Here is a 6000-nt window from a genome sequence, read left to right as displayed (position 1 = left end):
TTCTAACTTTAGTGTATCTAATGTTTTAGCTTTAGAAACCTAACAAGCTAATTTTTAAAGAGGTCACATTATGTTGCTAAAAAGAACATTAATTTGTGTATTTGATGTGATAAAATATGTGTTATATGTTATTTTCCACATACACATGCATTTGTGATCAGAAAAACGACAAACAACAAGCTACTCTACACTGCCCAAATCTTGTGTTTGAATCATCAGTGGCAAATCCTTTACATAAGTAGACATACTTACAGACTGTGAGTCAGAACAACTGGCATAGTAGTCTTCTCTCCCAGGATCAGAAAACAGTATTCCATAAAATGCACTGCACACATCTGAATATTTGGGTTGAACTGTTCTGGAACAGTGTTGTAAATATAACTTAACCACTGATTTCTACTTGTGTCCTCTTTTGGAAGGTCAATCTAAGTATTTTCGCTCTCACAATGAAACACAGTGTCTCCACACCATGGCCCAGGTGGCAGCAATAATACTACAGAGAGAGTAAAAGTTACACATTCTTTGCATGAACATTTGGGCGGTGTTATGCAAATCGTCCCACATCGTGACGTAGACGTGGGGGCGTGTTTAAATGTGGCATTTTAGGAGGGCATGGATGAGTCTTAACTTTTATAAAGAATATCTCTTTGGGCTTGAGACTTTAGTCTTTGCAACTGTAGGGATCTTATCGGTTCACAAACAGTTTGTAGTAACACTCCAAAGAGAAAGGTAAATTTGAAATCGCATCATATGACCCCTTTAAGTTTGTTTGTGCTATATTTCTTTAAAATAAATGCACTTGGTTCAATAATAATTTAATAGACATTAATACATTTTTAAATGACTTTGAAAACCAAATAGTTTTTAGGGCTGCTGCAAACACCTTCACATTCAGATTCAAGCAATGGTGTCGGCCACATCTGCAGTCCAAATTAAACAGAACTTAGGACCATTTTCTTTAATCTTCATGTCCTTGAGGCCGAGCAACAAGTAAATGTGCGCAGTACTGAGAGAGTGTTTGGTTTGTGATGAGGTCATGGTTGTCATGGAAGGAGCTCTCTCTCTTTCTCAAATTACAACACAAACCTCTCTGTGGGAAAGTGAGGACCGCGCTCTCAAGAACCAGGCTGCATGCACAATGGCCAAAGTGAGTGTGTTCCTGCTTTTGTGTGTGGCCAAACACTAACCACTTTTTGTTTAGCTGGGACATGCTGGCACATGGGAAACTTGACTGCATTTTCCCAAATAAGTCACCCCATAGATGGAAGACAAAGCAAAACCCACCCAATGCCACATAGCAGTGAACTTTGACCAGCCACTTCATAGCACTTATTTAAAAACCGGGTCTGAAGTAAGTTATGAACAATAAAACAGGTTTTCTGCTGTGTACAGATGCAGTGCTGTTGTGTCTGCCGAGCACATTACTCTCAGTGTGGACTGAGTGATGGGACTTGGCTCTGGCTCTGTGCAACGTTTGGCTGCTGTAAGGAGGATTCGGAACAGGGATGAAAGGCCTCTCTGTATTTAGAGTGGGAGGCTGCTGGGAGCGTGCCAAGCTGCAATCGGCTCATGTTCTGTAAGGAACAAAAGCTCAGTGCTGCCTTTATGGCACCAAACAAAAACACAGGTCTCTGAGAGAAGCAGCCATTTAGGATGTGTGTTGTGAAGTGCTGGTGTACCAAACCCTTCTGTATCCCAGAGTTTGGATGAACTCTGTTCTTGAAAACCTGAGGATCAGTCAAGGTGGTTTATGTACTACTGTGCCTGCCATACAAGCTTTTAAAAACAGACTTTGCAGATTGGGTTTTGGCAAGATACGCCCCTGTGTGAACAGTACTGCAATGTTGGTTTCCTCATAAGCAAAGACAGCACTTTAGAGGATCTGTATTTAAACAATCCATCATCACATCGCTGAAAATAGCTTGAATATTGAGGTTTGTAAATCTGCCTTGGCGGCACTACATACATAATGTGTCCAAGTGGGGATTCTGCACATTCATAACAATCACGGCAAAAGAAATTAGACAGAAACCAGGACTGTGCTCTGGATGAATGAATTTCATTAAAATGTTTTACTGATGACTGAATGTTCCCAGCTTGAGGGTAATTTTTTTCCCCTCAAGAAAAAGAAAGGGTTGGGAAATGTTCCATTTACAGGTTTGAATTAAATGAAATGTACTAACATGTTGAATGTAATGGATTGTTAATAAAAAAACAAACAGAGTTTTATATTTTCAGCTCATTGCTAGAGTATTGTTAGCATATATGTAGATCCCCCATTTAACTGCTCCAGTCATGTTAATGCATTCGCCATCTTGGAACAGTCAAAGTTTCGACACTCACAGTAAAAATCTAGTTTTCCAAGATGCCACAACATTGCGCAGCCTATGGTTGTAAAAAACACAGTGATTTAAAAACCTTCCAGACATGAGAATATTACAGGTTTTCAAACTATGCTAACTTTTTAATGTCGTGTTAACTAATGCCTTCGTCTTGTTCTCACACAGTGAAAAATACATTGCAGAACAAAGAGGAAATTGACAACGCACCGACAGACAAGACAGAACAGTTTACTTTTTATCTGAAACTAAGTCTCAGCTTTCAAATATGAGCATTTTGTAAGAAATTCAAACAATAAATCCAGTTTTGTATCACTGTAGCCCCTCAGTTTAAACGGCACCTGAAACAATCATCTTTTAATTTTTGCTAGTTGTAGCATGAAATAATATGTAATTATTTAATTTAAATTGCAGAAAGATTTCAACACACAATTTTTCACTGAAGTTAATCTACTTTCTAGACAGATTTGGCATTATGATTGGTCAGATTGCCTGTCAATCAAGCTCTGCAAAGGGTCAATTAGTGCTGCTGGAAAAGTAGGCGGGCACTAATGCACTCTATTGTGTTAGTTTAGCAAATTCATCTGTATTTATAAATATATCTATAAATATTCTTACATGCATACCACTACTCTTGCAGATCCATAGTCAACTTGCTCTCGAGCGTTCACAGACTGGCTTTGACCATTCCAATATGGTGGACAGCTCACATATAGCAGCCCATAGAAAAGGCTGCATGAGGCATCTATGTGTATACATCTATGGTTGTTAGAGCATTGTGACGCAGTTGCTAAGCTATTTTGGAGCTTTTGGAGCTGTTTTGGATGTTTTGCTATTTTGGATGTTTTGGAGCTGCTGAGGTGTTCAGATTTAGCATGGTGTTGTGCAGTTGCAATTGTGTTCTTAATTTTTAGCATGGTGCTTGCTAACGTGTTCTTGCCTCTTGCTATGCGTTTGCTAAGGTGTTCTCTGTGTTTTTAGTCTGTTGCTCTGCGGTTGCTTAAGTGTTCTCTGTGTTTTTAGCCTGTTGCTATGTGGTTGATAAAGCGTTCTCATTTTTCTCATTTTCTCATTTTTCTCAGGTTGTTAACATGTTCTCAGTAGTTTATATTGCAGTGATATTCAGCTGCTAAAGTGTTCTCAGTATTTTTTAGCATGGTGCTGTGCGGTTTATTGCTTGATCTCACTCGTTGCTTATCGGCAAGTAAATATTGCCCAGTCTAAATATTGCCCAGTCCTAGATAGGGAACTTCAGTGTAAATTAATGCAAGTCTTTGTCTGGTGATTCAGTAATTCAATATCACATTTCACTTTTAATAAACTGACAAACAGGCAATACATATCACGGGTACAACATTTAGAAAAGAAATGCACAGTGCTGTCTGTGATTTACTTTTCTGGTGTTGACCTCAAATACCACAGGGAGTTTCACTTCACCACCCCTCACAGAGAGAGAGAGAGAGAGAGATTTCCTATACAATGACCAGCTTTGTTTGATACCTCCCAACAAATCCTCTGCATGATTGTCCACACTGAAGCAATTAAACAACAGGGGAAAAAAGGAAGTCTGCATATCAACTCAAACACAGTTACATAACTCTGCAACCCAAAACCCTGGACAGCTCTGCATGACATTCAGTACTTGGGATGACGCATAAAAAAGCAAAATTTTTCCTCCCTGAGTCAGTAATGCCCAACAGGGAAGCGGCTGCTCCTCAACCGGGGCTTTTGCTGAAACAGACTAAACAGTCTGACTGACTGTCAACAACAATCAGAGCAGAGCATGAAGGCAAAAACACACATATGTGTACACACACACACATGCCTACAGTGCTAGAGACGTTTTGCCCTCTCAGTGCTGCTGGTTAAAACAGCAGGGGATTAAACTCACCTCCCTAATGCTCTACTTGAAACTGTGTTCAGCAGTCCAATTATGGCTTGTTTGCCAATTCAGCTGACAAGGATTTTTATTTATTTATTTCTTTGCAAATGCCAGAGTTCACATCTGTCACCTTTATTTATATAGCGCTTTAAACAAAATACATTGCGTCAAAGCAACTGAACAACATTCATTAGGAAAACAGTGTCAATAATGCAAAAATGATAGTTAAAGGCAGTTCATCATTGAATTCAGTGATGCCATCTCTGTTCAGTTAAATAGTGTCTGTGCATTTATTTGCAAACAAGTCAAAGATATCGCTGTAGATCAACGATAGTCATCTACAAGTCAACGATATCTGTGTATATGTATGCTTGTTATTCAAACAATAATATAGCCTAGAGACATGTTTGTGACACAGGGTTCATCTCAGCAATTAATTCAGTTTAAAGGGTTAGTTCATCCAAAAATGAAAATTATGTCATTAATAACTCACCCTCATGACGTTCCAAACCTGTAAGACCTCCGTTCATCTTCGGAACACAGTTTAAGATATTTTAGATTTAGTCCGAGAGCTTTCTGTCCCTCCATTGAAAATCAAAGTAGTCCATATGACATCAGAGGGTCAATTAGAATTTGTTGAAGCATCGAAATTAAAGCTTTGTGTCTAAATAAGTTATGTTATAAATTTGAAGTTGATATGAAAAAAATTGAGGTTCCTGTGAGATTTTATTTAGGGCGTCATACCACACACAGCCACTGGGAGTCATCAAAACTATTTTGAATTTTGCTTTATGAATTTTTCTCTAGATTTCTCTGTGAATTTTACTTCTATCTCAAAATAACTCAAAAATGTGAAATCCTGAGACTCAGACCTTTCCAATGATATGTTTTTTGCCAAGATTATAAAAAGTTTTGGTTCTAGAAGACCGTAATGCATTATGTTTTATGACACTTGGCCCTGCCCACGAAGGGGGAGGTAACCACCATTAGATTCTAAAGTACCATTTCCATGGTAAAGCAATGTCAGATTTCAAAATGGTTTTCACAGAATGAATCTTGAGCTTCTAAGCTTTCAAATGATATATGATTTATGATGATTACTAAAAGATTTTTTAGAGAAAAAGACAACAACAAAAAAGAGTGCCAAGCGTCCCACAGGTGGGACGGTGACAGTTATGGGGTTAATCAAAAATAAGGGTATTTAAAAACCATACTACTGTTCAAACGTTTGAGGCCAGTAAGATTTTTTTTAAGGAAATATGATATCATCGAAAGTGAAAGTAAAAACATATATAATGCTACAAAGGTTTATATTTCAAATAAATGCTGTTCTTTTAAACTTTCTAATCATCAATGAATCCAAGAACAATGTATCATGGTTTCCCAAAAAATATTAAGCAGCACAACCATTTTCAACACTGATAAGAAGAAATGTTTCTTGGCCAGCAAATCAATATTAAAATGATTTCTGAAGGATCATGTGACTCTGAAATTGGAGTAATGGCTGCTGAAAATTCAGCTTTTCAATCACAGAAATAAATTAAATTCTACAGTATATTAAAATACAAAACAGTTATTTAAAATTTTTATAGTATTTCACATTTGTACCCTTTTTACTTTATTTTTTATCAAATAAATGCAGCCTCTGTGAAAAAAATAAATCTTACCAATATCAAACTTTTTGATGATAATGTATGTTGTACATGTACATTCTGTCAAATGTAAAATTAACTTAGCTTATAAAATTCCTGGAAAAATGAATACCTTTCACAACAATGC

This window comes from Carassius carassius, chromosome 9, assembly GCF_963082965.1.
Source record: "Carassius carassius chromosome 9, fCarCar2.1, whole genome shotgun sequence".
Lineage (NCBI taxonomy): Eukaryota > Metazoa > Chordata > Actinopteri > Cypriniformes > Cyprinidae > Carassius > Carassius carassius.
Note: the sequence above shows the minus strand (reverse complement) of the source record.